This window comes from Erigeron canadensis, chromosome 6 (genome assembly GCF_010389155.1).
Source record: "Erigeron canadensis isolate Cc75 chromosome 6, C_canadensis_v1, whole genome shotgun sequence".
Taxonomy (NCBI): domain Eukaryota; kingdom Viridiplantae; phylum Streptophyta; class Magnoliopsida; order Asterales; family Asteraceae; genus Erigeron; species Erigeron canadensis.
This window is the reverse complement of record NC_057766.1, coordinates 1,000,570-1,020,875: the sequence shown is the minus strand read 5'-3', so window position 1 is coordinate 1,020,875 and position 20,306 is coordinate 1,000,570. Positions and strand designations below refer to the sequence as shown.

The 20,306-nt window shown below is 32.0% G+C and overlaps 1 pseudogene; it reads right to left on the bottom strand.

The window, feature by feature from the left end:
* Nucleotides 1-7,290: 7,290 nt before the first annotated feature.
* LOC122602989 lies at nucleotides 7,291-12,460 on the bottom strand (annotated as a pseudogene).
* Between the last annotated feature and the right edge of the window lie 7,846 nt (nucleotides 12,461-20,306).

Below are 20,306 nucleotides of genomic sequence, written 5' to 3'. Positions count from 1 at the left end.
ATTGCATGATTGAAGTTTGCATAAGACCATAATGTAGCAAACCCGTGGCATTACAAAAACTAGTGTAAGACCAATGAGTAGAGAAACTCGTGGCAACATTATTCTGGGTGTAAGACCATTGGGTAGTGAAACCTGTGGCATCATTATTGTGGGTGTAAGACCATTGGGTAGTGAAACCCGTGGCATCATTATTGTTGGTATAAGACCACTGAGTATTGAGACTTATGGCATTATAATTGTTGGTATAAGACCACTGAGTATTGAGACCGTGGCATTGTAATTATTAGTATTGAGAAATTGTTTTGAGAAATTTTTAGCTATCGCCAAATTAATTAAAGACCATTGAGTTATGGTTAAAAGTGTTGTCATATGACAAAATGTGTTAGACATGGATGGGGCGTGACTAACTCCGCACAAACTATAGGCTACGATAGTTGATCAAAATGTTAGCATGAATACGTTGGTTTTGTTCTTGGATTGTTTATGTGATTGGCATGCTATACATTCAATGAACCGAGTATGTTGATTGGTATTTGATGATTTAGATTACAGCTGTAGTGAAAATGTTTTACCTTGTGCAAGGGTTTATAGAAGAGATGTTTTTAAATTAACCCGTGAGTTTTAGGAGATAAAAGGAATTATCTCAAGGGTTTGAATATATTTAGTAAACCCCCTTAAGTGTGGAGGATAAGAAATGATGAACTAGGAATGATTGCGGAATTTGTTTTTGAGTTAATAAGTGAAAATCTCTACGAATGTATGAAATTCGAAAGAGTAAACGGAAGGGTTTTAAAAGCCCCGAAACAAGAAGAATGTTGATTTGGTTGAACGAAATGACTTGGATAAATGATAAATTATATGATGTGGTAGTAGTAAGGTATAATGACGTACCTATTTAGAAAATTTAGTGATGGTTTGACTATATGCGGAATTAAGAAACTGAGTTAAAGTAAGAAAGTAACGAAAAGTTGAAGAACTTGAAGTTTTGAATTTGTGGATCATAGTAAGGATCACGAGGACGTGATCCGAAATGAGTTGGGGAGATTTGTAACACCCCAATATTTTAAGGTAATATAATATTAACCCTTTTCATAGTTTTGACATTAAATTAATTTCCTAGTATTTTGTTTTGAGAAAAGGGGTTAAATTAGTTGGAACTTTAGTGGCTAGCGTGTATTAAACCCACTAAAAATGACTATGGGACGTGGCCACCTGAGAAGAAAGCCAGCCACATAGAGTTTGTGACTCATGTTTTCCCACTTCAAGTTCCACTTCACTTCTAACTAACTCATCTCTCAAATTCTTCCAAATATCATGCAATTGAATCTTCAAATCATAAATTAAAGAATCTCAAACCTTGAACAATACATATAATCATCACCATTTATCTTAGAAATTGAAATTGAAGGTTTGATTGGAGGTGGTGGTGGCTGAAAAATTCTAGGAAGAAAAAGGGAAGAATTGTGATTTTGAGAACCCTAAATTGTTGTCTTTCACTCTTGAGGTATTTATCTCCTTAACCTTAGTTTTAATTGTTATTAAAATTTAGGTTCTTAGCTTTAGAATTGGGGGTTTTTGTTATTGAAGAATTTCAAGTAAAAACCTAACTAAATTTGATTGAGAATTTGTTAGTTTGATTTACAGAATTTGTTGATAATGGAAAATCCCCCATAGTAAGGAATTCATATTTGGTGGTGTTTGGCTAGTGATCATAAGATAAAGTTCTATCATGAAAATTTGGGTTTGTTAGAAAAGTGTTGAGTAGCCAAACACCATAATGTTAGAATTGATGAATGCAAGTAAAGGAATTGAGTCATGGAACTCATAGATGTTATGTGTTTATTCTTGTTTAGGTGTTGAAGATTGAATTGTGAATTGTAGCCTTTTTGTGTCAAGTAGCCAAATTGAGGTGAGCGTATATGCATATAATCATATTCTTGTTATTAGAGGTCATATGTGGGTAAATTCCTATGACCCATAGTTTGATTGTTTGAAAGAACTAGTAGGTGGGTAAATTCCTACTAGTCATGTTGTATGCAAAAACTAGTAGGTGGGTAAATTCCTACTAGTCATGTTGTATGTAAGAGCGAGTAGGTGGGTAAATTTCTACTAGCCAAACTGTCCATGGCCATGTTAAAAATGTATGTATGATGTTTGCTATGAATGATATGGCTAGCTTGCTAGGCATTATGTGGTGCTTGATGCACAAAGTTGAAAATGGCAGGATTATGATTGTATGTGTATGCATTCATTAAGCGTAGTTTACGTTTTAGTTGTTTAAATCTTGTATAGGAGTTGGTAGTAGCAAGGGTAAAGAAGTGTTTGAGTGAAGATTAAGTTGAAGGTTCTTGCCATCTCTAAGGTTGGCACATGGGTAACTTGGGTAGAATATCCCTATTGTACTTAATGGCTCTTGATACAAGTCCTTTCGGTAACTTGTCATTTTGGTAAACTTGGTTTTGGCACATGTTGGTTTGGAGGCATGAACCTTTGGTAACTCATTATAACTTGGATAAATTTTGACTAAATGGGTGGATGACCCGTAAAGTTGTAGAACTTTCTCTTGAATATTTGAAACCTTTTGTAAATGTTAAGTAATGTGTTTATGATTTATTTGTATCAGGGAATGATAAGGAAAAGTTTGATTGTGAGTCAAAATGTTAAAAAACGTCAAAAATAGGGTTTTTGGTGTACAGCAGAGAGCACGGCCTCTGTGTCACAGAGCACAGCTCTTGCCCTGTGCAAAGGCCGTGCTCCACTGACCTCGAACCTTGTTTTTTTTCGAGTCTTCGTTTGACCTTTTTGGGTCCTGAAACTTATATAGTAGTCTATTTACATCATTTTAAGAACACTACAAGTGTCTTTTTTTGAATTGCAACATTTTGATTTTTCGCAAAAAATGGTCGTATTTTTCTAAGTATAAAGTCTAAAGTTTTGGTTTTCAATAATTTCGCTTTCATTTGGGTTGAGACGTTACATGAATGGATAGGAATGCTAGTGAATTTTTAGTGGCTAGGTGAGCTAGCCAAGTTTTGTGAATAATGTCTTATGCATATTGTGTTGATTTGTTAGGTTGAAAGCTTTGCACTTGTTGTGGCATTCTTGATTGTTGTTAGTCGCGGAGGATGTGAGTACTGTTGCATACTCTTATATGTGCGTTGGGTCGATTACCATATGATGGTGGATTCCGTGTGTGGTAATCGATTCGGCTTTAGGGCCTAATTAGAGGCCGGGGCCTAAGAACCCCATAGTTGATTTGAGATAAAGCCCTAAGAACCTTTGAGGCCTAATAACCTCTTGAGATTATTGTTTAGCGTATATGGATCCATGTATGTTTTGTTAGCGCAAAAGTGAGTATGCAAGTGATGATATGACGGTATCATTGGCTACATGCGATAGTCTTTTGTGTTTTTGCCCTCCTTCGTATATATATATATTTGTATGCAAGTTGATTCACTAAGCATTCGCTTACTTTTTAGTTGTTTACCATTTTGATAGGTGGTTCCGAGAAAAGGAACTAGGTTTGTTGATTTGAGTTTGAAGTTAAGGTTTCTTTGGAAGACTTAAAGGTATAGCCATTCATGAAGAATGGATCATTTTGTATAGATACTTAGTAATCCCTCTTGACTTTGGCACTTAGTATATTTGGTTGTTCATGGTCATGTCTTGGTACATTTGTTTATGGTTATGTTTGGTCAAATGCTTTTCGAATTCTGGTTGTTGATGGATTAGTTGTATTATGGTAGGTTTTAACAGGTTTGTAAATGTGTTTGTGATTAGTTTTACTAGTTGTTAATATGTGGAAATGAATTTTTGAGTCGAAATGGGTTTGTGCAGAAGTATATGGAGTATTAGTCTGTTGTAGACTAGTTTGTGAAGTATTAGTCTATTGTAGACTAGTTTGTGGAGTATTAGTCTGTGTGTAAAAAAAAAAAATATATTTCCAACTTTTCCGTTTTAATTGGTTTTCGTCTTGTTCGTTTCACATATCCATTCACAACTCAACCAAATGATATTATTAATTAAGAAATAAAATTATTTCTCTTGTATACATCCAACCCAACTAAACTCGTATTTTATATTCCTATCAACAACCCAATCAAATCAAACTATTTTTTTTTAATAAATGATAATGTTTTATAACTATATATATTTAAAATTAAAAAAATAATAATAATTAAAAAAATTGTGGTACTTTTTTTTTTATTAAAAAAAATTAAGTTATTTATTATAAGTTCAAAAGATTAATAAATATTTTATGTTCATCAAACATATTTAATAAAGTAGATAACTAATTTTATAATTCTAATATGAACATGAAATAAAATATAAAGTAAACAAAACATAAAAACTACAAACGTATGTATGGATATTGAAGTAGAATGAACAACTACGTTTTTTTCTAAAAGAAGATTATGTACTATTTTATTGGATAAATTTTAATTTTAATATATATAAAACCAATCAAAAACTGAAATAATTGGAAAAGAAAAATACTTATCACTTAATGCATGTAAACTGGTTGTTGACCTCGCGCGTTGCCGCGGGATACGTTTTTGGCGAGCGTTTGAGCGAGTTAAGTGAGAAAGTGGAGAGTATACGATAAAGCTTTGGCAAATTTATGTCAAATATTCGAACCCAAACTTTAAAAATTACAACTAACTATCTAGCAATAACATTAAGAATATTGTAAAGGAATAATAAGTCGTATAAGAACACAAATAATAACTATATTAATGCTTTAAATGTTTCATGAATGTAATACGTAAGCATGATGAAAATTATTATATATTAAAAACGTTATATATATGTATAAATACGGAAGAAAATAATCTATAAGTAAAACCATAACTGTGTATAAATTGTATGATGAAAACCTGAGAACCCAAAAATTTAGTGTCAATAAAAATGAAAACAAAATTTTTGATGTGGGATACAAGTTAAAAGATGAAAACTTTCACTAAAAAAACAACTAAACATATAGCAATACAATAAAAATAATGTAGAGAATGTTAAGATGTATAAAAACATGAACAATAACTATATTGATGTTTTAAATGTAACATGAAGGTAAGACGTAACGATGATAAAAGTTATTGTATAATAAAAACGCTATATGTATAAAAAGACAAATGAAAAAATCAAAAACCAAATGTTTAAAAGTAAAACCGTAACTGTGTGGAAGTTGTTTGATGAAAACATGAGAATCTAAAAGTTTAGTGTCACGAAAATGAAAGTGAAAACTTTGATGTGGGGTAAAAGTTAAAAAAATAAAAATTTTAGGGGGTTAAAACGAAATTTGGTTTAAATTTAAGGGTTTAAAACGAAATTTGGTTAAAATTAGTATGCGCTTTAAAAGCTTGTACATCTCACGCATAAAGTACTTATACATTTACATAGGTTTTTAGTATATACGAGATAACTACCCGTGCAATGCGGCAGCGGTGACTGCAACGGGTGGTGCTAGTGACGGTGGTGGTAACGATGTGCTTATTAATCTAAAAGTAATTGACGTAAATGGTAGTGTAGTTATTTTATGGTTAAGAGATGTATCTTTTGTAAATAACTTTATTAAAAATATTATAGAGATATTAGGTGGAAATATTTAAATTAATTAATAAATATGGGTGTAAAATATTTTAGGGATATATTAGGTAGATTTAGTATGTGAATTAGGAATGTGTTAGAATATTAAGGGTATTTTAAGTATTTTAAAGGTAGAGAGTTGAAAGATGGGAGGGTAGTTTGTTTATCTAACTCCTTTATAATGATTATTCACCCCCTATTTTAGGAAAGAGTTAAAAAATAGTTTGATGAAAAATTAATAGATTGCCCTTAATAAACAACCCTTAAGGAAATGATTATTAGATATTACCAAAAATTACCCTTAATGAATTAATTTACACTTTAAACCCTTATCTTCTAAAATATCACTATCACCATTGTATCAACTTACACGGTTAAACCACTTGACACCAATTGTCGATGTCATCGATCACTACCCGTCACCGACACCACTAAACCACTGTCGCTGTCAACGTCACTGCATTGCGTGGGTACAATGCTAGTTAATATAATATAGATATAGGTATAATGTAGCCTCAATAGTATACCCACAGACTTGTTTGGTGTACTCAACACTTCAACAGTTGGGTTGCCAAAAGAATTTTCTAATATATCTTTGTAACTTTTAGCCAATCGAATTAAAATTTTTTCACCGATGGCAACGTTTTTATGTGTATTTTTTTTTCTTTTTTAAAGTTATGAGTGTAATATTAAATAAAATGTAGGTTCAAAATTAGTCCTTAGTAATAGGTTGATTCTAGAAGATTATTTCTTTGTTGTTTTGCTGATGATGACTAGGAGATGACTAGTCCTTAGTATAAGGTTGTCCCTTAGGACACCCATCAATTCTGCACGCCCTATTACACCAGTATTTTAGTATACAGGTGTAATATGGATTTGACCAGAAAAATGTCAAGGTTGAAGAACTCGTAACTCGGGATCGGATCGTCAAGGGAGGGAGTCATGAGTTTTTAAAAACTCGGATCAGAATCGGGAAGAATCCGGATCATGTTTTTATATAAAAATAATTTTTGAAAATATATGGAATAACCTTCAAACTTAAAACATAATTGTTTAAAAATTTTAATATAACACTTCAAAGTTCAAACTTCATTCATTAGAAATATAAACTTAAATCAATTTAGGATTATTTTTTTATCAAAAAAACAAAAAAATATTTTTTACCAAAGTTGACCCGATCCAGCCGATTTTTGACCGATCCGGCCGATTTTTGACCAATCCAGACAAGTTTGACCGAATTTTATAAGCGACCAAGTCGTTGACCGAGTTTTCACCCGATTCTAGCCAACTCGACCTGTTTAACCCACGATTCGAATTCCGATTCCGAGTTACCGACCGAGTTTGACAACACTGGTCAATGTATACTCGTTAATTTTGGGTGTTTAAATAACAAAAGAATGACGCCTCATACCTTAATGTAAAAGTGACTTCTATCGATTTTGATACAACAAGTATACGGGGAGTATTGATGCATACGGGGCGTATCATATTTAAAAATGAAGCCGTAAAATGTCAAATTATAACTAGACGTAAAAAGCTGTAATTCACTTTTGTATTTTTTTTTCCCTACCCAAAAGTAACTCGTTACTACAAAGGGCTGTAAATTACTAATTCCCATTTATTTGTTATCAAAGATCGTACATATGTCCTCCTTTATCTACTAATGATAAAGGTAATGAGACTAACCTATAACAAGCGAAAGAATCAAAGGTTAGCATAATCGGTTGGGCCATAGGGTGCAAATAACTCCGGTATAAACCATGACTTCCTCCTTGGGTTGCAACCCATGTCTTTGCACAATAAATCATTGAAATGGATTAGCAGCAAGAAAGTAATGCAAGCTCTCTTGTAGGTTTTGAATGCATAATTCCTCATGAAAATCTCCCATTTGTTAGTATCTTCTTCCATGGCTTTAATGGTGGGAAGTTTCATGTTTCCAGCCATAAAATGAGCCAACCATTTGCTCCTTATCTCCGTTGTAGATAAGTTTGCCGGACTCTCTGAATACCCGAGTATTGCTATTTGTGGGATCCGAGGATGTATGCATTCCCTATAACGTATTTATGCATCGAATAAAAATGTATTTAGACCCTTTTTTGTTGTATGACAATCAAATGAAAGTTTAGCTTGTATAATTGTGAAAACTAAATATGTAACTACCAACCATCAATAAACCATCAATAAATGGATCTGTACATGGGTTACAGGGACCTTAATTAAGGTTTTGTGTTCAGATCTGGTTGTGAGCAAAATGCTTCCCAAGGCTGAAGACAATAGTAGAAATAAGCATGTGACGAGTATTTATGAAAATGCAATGCTGATGAGTCGAAAATTTGTCATTCAAAAACTAAGCAAAATATGTAATTGATGCGTTATCACTTACTCCACACTTTCCGTTAAAAGTGTCTTGTTTTGAATTTTCAAAGTCTTTATTTTGTAACTTTAACCTTAGATATTTCCATTTGTGTTATATAATAGATGATGAAAGTTATATGAATTGATTGAGTTTTAGATATATTTTCGTTGACTATAATTTTCATCGAGTATCATATAAAATTTTTTTATATATATTTAAAGTCAAAGTTTAAAAACTTAGACTTTGAATATTCAAAATGTGACATTTTTAGTGGGAAAAAGGGAGTAATTAAATTAACAATGTGATCGTTAATTAGCAACATATATACTAGATTGGCCATAAAACTACTGTACCTGTAGAATGGTGCTGAGGATCCCAAAATACAGCTTTGGAAGTACCGTGATTTGAAGATGCTGGCAAAACTATCATCTGGTCTAAAGCCGGTTGCAAAGATGACAATATCTGTTGTCAATGGTGTCACTTCTTGGTCAAAAACTATGCCGGTTTGAGAGAAATGAAAGCTTTGAGATTTTCTCAATAGTATGCTTCCTTCATCAACTCTTTTGTAAAAGGTAGATGGTAAAACAGGCAACATACACGAAGTAACTTGTGTTATGAAGCTGTGTTTTGGAATCATATCGTATTTCTTCAATGGATATATCCATTACAGGTAAGTTTCTATCAAAGTTGAAAGTATCCACGTCTGAAATTTGATCCAAAAACACGAAATTTATTTACAATCATATATACATTACAGTGACGGAGCCAAGAAATGTATACGGGTTTACAAGATTTAATTTACATGTAGATTTAGATCAAATATTGCAATTTAAGAGGCATAATTATACATACGGTTGATGAACTAGTGTCATCTTTCATTCTTTCAATATTGGTTTTGTTTAGAGTTGAAGTTCAGCATGTTAAATATTGGGCTTGTCCATTGTGGTTAATGGGCTAGTCACAATCTCTATATATAATAAAACAAGATTGTTTCATATAAATATTCTTAGAAAGTTTTTGATGTGGCAAATTCAAATTTCTCCTAAAAAAACCTTTTATTTAATTATGATGTCATATATAAATAAAATAAAAATAACCCTTTACATGTTTAACTAAAATATTAATCATTTATTTAAAAAAAAAAATTCTATCTTATATAATATTACAAATAAAATGTGTTTTTTTATTTAGTTGATTTATTAACTATATAATTATTGTGTTAGTTGAATTATTAAATTTATATTAAGTTATAATGTTTTAAGAACAAACATAAAATAAATTCTTTTAATACATTTTATAATTTTACAATTTTAATTAATATTCCCGGGTTGAACCCGGGTTATTAACTAGTAAGTGGTATATAACAACATGTTCAATGTATAAATTTCTCCAAGTGCATTGCAAATTTAGATATTACTCGTGAGATATTCGTAATAAGATAATCTTGCAGTAAAATTCAGTTAACAAGCTAGTTAAGTCAGGTTCAAACTTTCACAGTACTCCTTCCGTCACAAAGAAATTGTCTTCAAAGAAAAAACCAATTTATGATAAAATTTTCAGTGAGTAGAAATTCATTTTATCGCGACATATATTTATGATAAAAATTTGACTATTGATTAGTTAATGTTATAATTCGTACAAGAGTAAAGTAATTAATTAACGAGTTTTTGAAAAATTAAATAAATATTTGAAAATAAACTATTACAGTATTTTTTAGATAAAAGATAGTAGTAAAATATACTAAAGATATGAAATGAAATATATACTCGTATATGTTATTGCTACAGAGCAAAAATTATTTAAGAACTCACAAATAAAAAAGAACTTAAGAACCATTTTGGAATATTAATTTTTTTTTTCTTTCTCTCTCTTCAATTAAATAATAAAATTTACCCAAATCATTCAAAATGTTTTATCTCACAAACCATAAATCGTTAGACGAAATAAAAAGCATGGATAATCTTAAAATTTCTTTCTCTTTCATTAGAGATCCAATTCGATATACTTTTGACGATTTATTAATTTTCGTTTTTTTCCTCTTCTTCTTGTGTACTTACACATGGGTAGGATCATTGTTTTCACATGTACATTAGTAAATGAACATATGTACACAACAATGAAGGTTAAGGGCGGAACCCGTCAATCCATGGCGGAGCCATGGTGGCCAAGCGCGGAGCCCGTCAGTCCATGGAGGAGCCATAGCGGCTAAAGGCAGAGCCCGTTAGGTAGATCAACCATCATCGGTCACCCCCTATGAACTATCACCCTTTATGACCTGTCACCCTCTATGACCTATTACCCCCACTAGCTTTGTTTATGAATATCCTTAAGGGCGAAGCCCGTTCCGAATCATAATTTTTGTTCAACCTACACATGTGTATGTTCAATCTACATATGTGTAAGATCAACCTATACATATGTAAGTTATGTGTAAATATCAAAAAGAAAACGAAAATTAAAAAGTCGTTAAAAGTATATCGAATTGGATCTCTAATGAAAAGAAACTGTATAAAAGTTTCTTAGAATTTATGGATGTGTCGTCGTTTAATACAGTCTTTCTTAATTTTATACAATTAATTACTGCGTACTACACAAATGATGGATCGAGTGACCACCATAACAATGCATGCAGATATTTCTTTACAGATGTCAAATCAATTGCGTCACATAGTTCGTATCGAATACCCCTACTATACGCTTACAATAGGTAAGGTTTTTTAATTAGACATACCATGTTACTCTAGTTAATTTAAGACGGATTTTAAGACATTTTCTGATTACTAGCTAGTCTTAATGGTCGATATAATATAACGGTTGATCGAGTAATATTTTAGTGATTATGATTACTTTTTAGGTACATAGTGCTAAAAGAAACAAATTATTGTTTTCTTTTAATGGCAAAAAAAAAAATAAAAAATTAATTATTGTAAATGATAATAGGGTTAAGATCCTTTGAAAACTAAAATTTTCATGAAAACTAGAATACTGGACAAAACACACTGTGATCTGAATTTAATAGGTTTTTAATGTGTTTTTAGAAAACACATTGTGAAGTTCATATCACAGTCTGATTTAAAACCTAACACAATATGTTTTTAGATTACACAATAAAAATACATTTTGTTTTTATAAAACACAAATAAAATACATTGTGTTAAATTTAGATCACAATGTGTTTTGGTCATTTTTGTGATTTTTTACAGAAAATTTAGTTTTCAAATGAATATTCCACGATGATAATAATCAAAAGTTTAAAAATACTACGTAAGTTGCAGTAAATGGAGTTCAAATTATAAGTTAGAGAATTTACCAAAGGATACAACAGAATGACCAAAAGCCAAAGGAAGAAGCCCTCGCAAGGCTTATGAATCATTAGTTCTGAAAACCGGTTCCGAATTCTAAAGTTAAGTTCACTCAAATGTTCGGGGACCATCCAGTGCGCCGTCTTGTACACAATTGTGCACGGATACCGAACACCTAACAAAAACACACACGATTAGCTTCGTGCTTGTAGTTCACACATGTCGTTTATAGAATACGACCCCTGTCAATCCAGAAAATCCCTCAACCTTATTTTAATTAGTTATATTGGTAAAAAAAACACAATATTTACGAAATGTGATAGTGTCACTCAGAACGTATATAGTACCGTTTGTTTTTGCGACTTCAACTGCAATATCAATTGCCGACTTTTGAAATCCGATAATTGTGACCCGTTTGTCTTTGATGAAATCGGCGGCATGGGATGTGCTCATTGATGCATATTCCATAGAGTGTATAGCCATACCATCAAATATTTCTGGCCCTTTGCCCTTTGGGAATTGGGGCACATTAGGAAAGTTGCTATAGTTTCCATTGCATAATATCACAAAATCAACTTCATATACCTGACCAATTTATATAAAGTTATTCTGGTAATTACGTACATAATCTAAAATTTATACATTTTACAAAAATTCTGTACTCAACACTTGTTTTTGGGATTTTTTTTCTCTTATAGAATACTCTTTAACTAAATAAAATCTAAGTAAATTAAAATTTATGAAATTGCCACTATTTTACCTTGGGTGGTTCTAGTGGGTGAAGATTGTCTTGAACAAGCAATTTCCATTTCCCATCAAGGTCAGAGAAAGGCCCTCCATTGCCACCCCATTCATCCCAATTATCATCATCATCTATAAATGGTAAAGAGTAATCAATAGCCAACACCTTATGATTGAACTTAATTCTAGGCATGAGATCGAAGTGTATAGCATAGGATTTAATGTACTCACACACTTGATTATGATCAGGAAACACATCGGTGACAGAAGATGGCCATGGCCAATCTGAAAACTGGTAGTAAGTTTTTGGGGTTTGAAGTTTGGTGGATTCAATAGTTTGGTGAGCCCATACACCACCAATGGAGCCCCGGGACTCGAAAACCATCGGCTCGAAACCCTTCTGCATTAAATGCTTGCATGCAAGCAGACCACTGATTCCAGCACCTACAATGGCAATTTGTTTGTCACTGCCCATTTTTGGGTTACAGAGGTTTTGGTTTGATACTAGTTACGGAGTATTTGTCTTCTGGGTATTTTAATGTTGGTGCCTTTTGGTCATCTTATATACGAGTATATATATATTAATTTCATGCACCGCACGTGAAGAGCTTATATAGATACTATCGTATATACAAAATGTAATCTATACATCATTCATTTCAATTCAAAAGTAGAATAGTGCAATTCATTTGTATTTTACACCAACTGCCAGAAAACAGAAATGCAGGACCACAAACAAATGCAAGCTTAGAATTAAAAAATAGTAATTCTTGTAATATGTGTCATCGATGAACGTGGTGAGGTACCGGAAAATCCAATTTGACAGCAGGGTGGTTTGAATCACTTGAAAACACTTTATATAGATCAAGGGTTCAATCTTCATCCCTTGCAAAGACAAGATGTCCTTTTTACCATTCAGTTAATTATATACTGAAAGCAGCTAGCCACTCTACCTTGATAGAGGTAAAGTCTGTCTACATCTTAACCTCTCTCATACACTGTCGAGGTATTAGGGCTCAAAATCCGTAGAAGGCGGCAATCAAAACAGTTTTTTTACTTATATTTTCTGTACTTGTAAACTTATAGGAAAGTCATACTATATAAATGGAGAAAAGTTATAAAATTATATTCCTATCAACCACTTGAAATTAACACTCAGAATATATATGAAACAACAAATTACATAAAACAAATATGGGCTTAGCTGTGGATTTAATTGGGCTGGACTAAAGCACGCCCAAGTGCGCTTACCCTGGTAAAAGACAGGGCCACCTAACATGGACTGACTTCAAACCGGACTTTTGATTGTTTTAAACAAAACAATAGAATTTTCTAATTTAAAGAAAATTATATATATATATATATATATATGGCTACCATAGCATAGAGAAACAATAAAGCTAATTTTTAATCCTAACCATTAAAATTCACAATCCTTTAAATCTTGGCCTTTAAAATTCAAAGTCAAATTTCTAAAATTATAAAAGTCAAAAGATATAAACATGATAACTTTTCAATTGTATTAAACATACTAACTATTTGCTTTAAAAAATTTAAGTACATAGTACACTAAAAAAAAAATCATATGACAATGATAAGAGTGTTTATGTATAACAACATACTTTAATTAGTTATTATTACACTACAGTAGATAAATTTTTTTTTTTTAAAAGGTGAATTTCTCTGGAATATTTCATGTCATGATACGACAGCGAGAGGTCTAACATACGTTGTCTTAACCGTGTCCGCGCTAGAGAGCTCACTCGAAGTAGAAATGCCTATTTAAAATACCAATGGGGGAAAAAATTTAATTAGTTTTGAATTATATATGATGAATAATGTTTGATATTTTCACATTTTTGATCGATTAGTTTCAAATTAATGGAAGTTTTCTATTTTAGTTAATTTGGTAAATGGTAAACTTATAAACTCACACCAAATTTATAATTTCTAAGAAAAAAAAATACTATAAGAAAGAATATGATAGATTTTTTTTTTGAATGGCGGATGGGAAGGTAGTTCCATCGAGTTGAGCAGTGACATCCAAACGGACAGTATGTTTAGGGTTCGAAACGCCTTACACAGTTGGTACCCCCAAAGGGAGCCCATTACATGCAAAATTTTGTAATCATAGATTCAAAAATAACTAGATGTTAGAGTTTTTACATAGATTAGAAGTGTGCTCGTGTAATACATGGCATCCAAATATTTTTTAAATGTTATCGTAAGGACATGAAGTTAAAAAGTAAGTGACGGTTTATGGCTGCTGGCATCCGTGAGGGTTGTGTAACATAGAGAGTTTAAGGTGTATCATACTACAAAGTTGAAAACCTTTGGGTAATAGTCCAGTAGCCACTAGCCACCACTTTACAGGGGAGGTCAAATTTGAGATAATCAAAGGATTATTAAGTGACTGAGAATCATCTGGACACTAGCCTGACTGGAGGATTAGTGGATACCAAATGGTACATTAGATGATTTCCATCCAATTACCTTTTTTACTACAAAGTTGAATTTTTATTTGTATTGTTTTTACATTACCATTTGTTGTTATATTGACTTTTTAATTACGATAGTATAACGACCCAGTTATATATGTTGACATGTTGCACTCTCAGATCTAACTCTAAACATTAAAAGTTTCATGTTCAAAAGTTCAACTTATGATCGACCCGGGTTTACAGAGTTGGCCAAGTTATAGGTTAGCGAGTTGATGAGTAAAATAAGTTGATTAAATTATAGGTTAGCGGGTTGATAAGTAAGATAAGTTGGTTAGTCAAGTATGCTTTTAAGTGGATTGGTTTTGATTAAATATATCAAATCAGTTGTTTTTAGGTCAATTTCATAACCCGGTCAACAACCGGGTATTGGTCTAGTTTCTCATGTATGTAAATCCACAAATATTTTACTATTTTCTCAAAACAAGGCTCAAGTCTACGACCTTTGAGTTGATGACTAATTGGGTAATGGATAACCTCACATACCGCTAGGCGAAGACCCTTATACAGCATAACAATACATAAAAGCAACCATGCTTTTTAGAGTCGGATATGATACTCCTTAGGCCAATTATATACATATAAATGGTTAATATGTAATGACTAACAAAACGACTACCAGCTACATCATGTACAATCACTTCAATGAAATATCAACCGATGTTGTCTTGGTTACTTCTACTGTGAATCTCGATTAAAATGGCGTAAGTAGTAACAACCATTGTGCATATATAACACTTGGTGTTGGTTGTATGTTGTCAGTGGGCCCAAAAAACTGTTGAAGTTAAACTAAATATATGTATATATTATAAAGTCTAGGGATGTATTATGTATAAGTCTAAAATAGGGGAAGTTATAACCGTTTGGTGAAACGGTATGTCGATAGGATGTGTCCTTTAGATGTGTCTGTTCACATCTTATAAATAGGGACAACCGTACATGTAAAAACCTTGTAATCGTGTATGCACTTTCATAATAAACTTCATAGTATATATCATAGAAGATTGTGTTATTGCTCATGGATTACCAACAGTGGTATCAGAGCGGTTTTTTTATTCAAGGAAGAAGAAGGGAAAATTGATCAGAAGGGCACTGTTTTTTTATTCGGGGTTGTTTCTTGTTCGAATCTATAAACGCAGAAAACATGGTGTAGCAAATTGATAGAAGAAAAGAGAAATTGATTAGAGCGATCTTTTAACAAGGAGAGATAAAAAGGTTCGATTTGTTTAATTCTTGGTTGTTGTTGTGCGAAGGAAGAACAGGGGAAGAAAAACAGTTTGTTTCTTTAATCAAGGAACGGAATTACACACTCACACATATACGTTTTTCTTTCTTTTGACTTTTCAATTTACTATTGCAATTAAATAGAAAAAGGGGAACGTAGTTAATTCGTTCAAGAATTTAATTCAGAAGTTTTTCTTTTGGTTTAAATATCGTGGTGTTAACATAATATTAAAAAGATCATTGTTTCTTTAAATTACAAAACCAAAAGAATGTATAGGCTTTTTCTTAGTGAAAATAAGTTTTGGATTAAAAGGAAAAAATCCTGGTTGTTCAAGAAAGATTTTTTGTATAGTTTTTCTATCAAGTGGTATTACTTTAGAAAAACGAGAAATACAAAAACAAGCGATTAGTTTTAGAAGATTGGGTTAGGAAAGTTTAAGATCAACAGCGGATTAGCGAGATTGATAATCAATAGCGGGGTAGCGGGTTTGATTATCAACAGCGGAATTGCGGGATTGATCTAGATCAACAACGGAGAAGCGGGATTGATTGTCAATAGCGGAGAAGCGGGATTGATTGTCATTAGCAAGAGGCGGAAGTGGCAATTATTTGCGAGGCTGATTTGACTTTCAAACAGCGAGGCGGGTTTGATCAAATACCCAAAATTCAAAGAAACTGGGAAAGAAAAATAAGAAAATGGCAGGCGACGGATCCAAGAAAAACAACGAACTTGTGAAAGACAGTGGAACATCGATGTCTTTCCAATGCCCAGTTCTCAGTTCAACGAATTACACTATTTGGGTAGTAAAAATTAAAGCAATTTTTAATGTCCATGAAATATGGGAGGCAGTTGAACCAAGAGAGGGTGCTGAAGTTGATGAAAAGAAGAACAAGATGGCAATTGCAATGTTATACCAAGGAATTCCAGAAAATATGGTATTGCAAACCTTACTTCGGCAAAAGATATTTGGGAATCATTAAAGGTTTGACACGTGGGAATTGAAAGGGTTAACGAAGCACGGGTTCAGACAATCGAGTCAGACTTTGAATCTTTAAGGATGGGTGCAAATGAACCACTCGGATGTCTATGCGGGAAATATTAGTGAGATTGTTTCACAAGCGAGCAGTCTGGGACATACTTTGGATGAAAAGAGACAAATTCGTAAACTTTTAAGTTATGTGCTAGAAAGGTTTATTCAAATAGTGGCGGCATTTGAACAATTTGCAGATTTGAATATAATGACGTTCCAAGAAGCGGCGGGGAGACTAAAGGCTTTCGAAGAACGTACAAAGAGGCAAACTAAGGAGGAAGACACATTTGGTAAACTTCTGTTTACCAATGAAGACTCTAAGGAGAAGAGAAAACACCATAGATGAGAGCATTGCGGTTGTGGAAACTCAAACCAGAAGGACTTTGGGCGTGGCCGGGGACGAGGTCGGTGGTCCGGGAGAAGTCAAGGGGATGTTCGAGCACAACGGGACAAGAGCAACATAAGGTGTTTTAAATGCAATGAACTTGGGCATTTTAGCAATGAATATCCAAAGTGGGAAAAGGAGCATGAGACAAATTTGATCAAAGATGATGACGAACCAACACTGGTGTAATGGGAAGATGGATCAAGAAAGGATGAAGACCTCACTTAAACTATATTTAGTTTAAGGGGGAGTGTTGAAGTTAAACTAAATATATGTATATATTATAAAGTCTAGGGATGTATTATGTATAAGTCTAAAATAGGGGAAGTTATAACCGTTTGGTAAAACGGTATGTCGATAGGATATGTCCTTTAGATGTGTCTGTTCACATCTTATAAATAAGGACAACCGTACATGTAAAAACCTTGTAATCTTGTATGCAATTTCATAATAAACTTCATAGTATATATCATAGAAGATTGTGTTATTGCTCGTGGATTACCAACAAAAACAAGTTGCCAAGAGTTAGCGACATATGGGCCTGTATTGATTGGTAGCCACTAAAAGAGCTGGGCCAAAAGATTGTATCTATGTATAATATAAACTATGCACAAAAAAATGTTAGATATAATATAATGTGAGGCCCAACAAATTTTAGTATATTTGTATACTAATGCTCGAAATGGACGAATAGTCTCAAAATATATTAAGCAAAGCTAAAAAATTAGAATTCAAGAATATTAAATCACTATGACCAATATGACAACTTAATCAATACGAAAACTAAAGAAGGAAACATATGAAAATTAACTCCATATAAATATTGATTCCAGTTTACCCTTTTTTTTTCAACTTTAGTTAAATAAAAATTTTTGCAGTTTGTTATAATTAAATTTACTACAAACACAAACAACAATTTTAGAATAAACGATTTAGAGTTAAGATCAACAAAAATAGAAACAAAAAGTGTACAATATATCATTTGAAAAGTATATAATTAATTAAACGTAAGGATTTCTAATCGGTTAATTGAATCTCAAATTCAAAAATTATAATCAAAATAACAATGATAAATTAAGAGAAAAACAGAGTAAGAGGGTAACATAGATGGTGGCCTGGTGGCACGAAGTATATCTCTTTTAGTTCTATATACATTTTTTATTTTATCATGTATATATCTCTTACGTAAAAAATATATAATAAATTAAAAAAAATAGAAAAAGAGGAGAGAGGAGAATTAAGGATAAGAATGAAGATTAGGGGTGTCATGTGTACCCCCAACCCCGCTTTTAGTTATATTATAGATAGAGTAGTATATAATTTGCTTATATTACAAATCTCTAATATGCATACTCATACATATTTATTTGTGTATACTAAGACGGGATCAGCACAATACGTTGGAGACAGTATGATGATGCCGGCGCCAAATGGTTGTGGGGGTCAAATAATGTTATTAATTGATGTATAAGTAATTAATGTAAAATGGTTAGTGAAAATATTATAGAAAATTTAACAAGGTAATAATATATATACATATATATATATATTATTTTTTTTGCCAATTATGACTAGTCCAACTGGTCAGTGGCATCCCATGTTTTACCCAAGGTCTTGAGTTCGATCCTTAGAGATGACAATTCTTGGGATTTTTTACTCCGAATACTTGTAACAACCCATGGTGAATGTTCGGAAAAAAAATAATATACTTTAATCATTAAAATTATTTTATTAAATTTTATATCCCAACGGTTTAAGGGGTGTTGTAAAGTAAATATAATTATTACTACATCGTTTGTTAGAGATAGGGTTTATACAGTGAGTATTACAATTTCAGATACTATTCGTTGTAGCAGGCCCTATATTTTTGTTTTTTGTTTCTATTGAATTGCTTCTTTCTCTGCTCTTGTTAAATATTTCATTATGTTTTTCTTCATTCTTTTTTATTTGTTTTAACCACATAGTAATTAGCTGATCTTCTGTTTTTGGTAGTTAACAATATATATATATATAGTGGGTAACACTCCGGTGAGAACACTTTTAAAATAAGAACGGTAAGAACACTTAAAAACATCATTTTGATGCATTAAAAGTCCATAAAACTAACATAGTGCATAACTAATTATCATTATTTAAGTATTTAACAACACATTGATCTTTCAAAATCGAAAAAATACGTTTTTGGTTTTGTGCATCCATCTTGGATGCATATTATCAAAATGATGCATCCGACAAAAAATGTGATTTTTTTCGATTTTGACGGATCCATGTGTTATTAAACACTTAAATAATGATAATTAGTTATGCACTATGTCAATTTTATGGACTTTTAATACATCAAATGTAGTTTTTAAGTGTTCTCCTTTGTTCTCATTTTAAGTTGGTTCTCATTTGATTGTCACCCTATAGTATATATATATATATATATATATATATGGTAAAGTTATTTTGAGAACCTTTTTTTTTGCGAGAACCTTTGAGAACTTTTCAAATCAAGTCCAACCGATGATTGTTCTTTATATGAAAATTATTTTTTGATTGTTTTCTAAATAACTTATGTGTAATTTTGAAGTTTATAATTGTGTGGAGCATGGATTATCATCCGTTATACAATTATGTGGAGATTTAGATTCTTGATCACATGTGCACGAATATTGCTATGATCACATGTATGCAAGTCGATCACATGTAATCATAGCAATATTCGTGCACATGTGATCAAGAATCCAAATCTCCACATAATTGTAAAAAGGATGATAATCTATGCCTCCACACAATTATAAACTTCAAAATTACACATAAGTTATTCAGAAAACAATTAAAAAACAATTTTTATGTAAAGAATAATCATCGGTTGGACTTGATTTGAAAAGTTCTCAAAGGTTCTCGCAAAAAAAAGGTTCTCAAAATAACTTTTCACTATATATATATATAATACAGGGAAAAGTGAGTTTGGGGTTGTTCCCTCACATACAAATATTTTAATATTTGTTTGAATTTTAAATAAATATATGGTCCCCATAAATTTTATGATTATAAAAACCAAGTGTGAGGGGTTCCCCATCTAAGCTTAGATGGGTAAAACCCCATACTCACTTCCCCCATATATCTATATATATATATATCGTATCATATCGTACACATCTCCCTCCTTATGTCGTTGTTCGTTCTACAGATCGATCG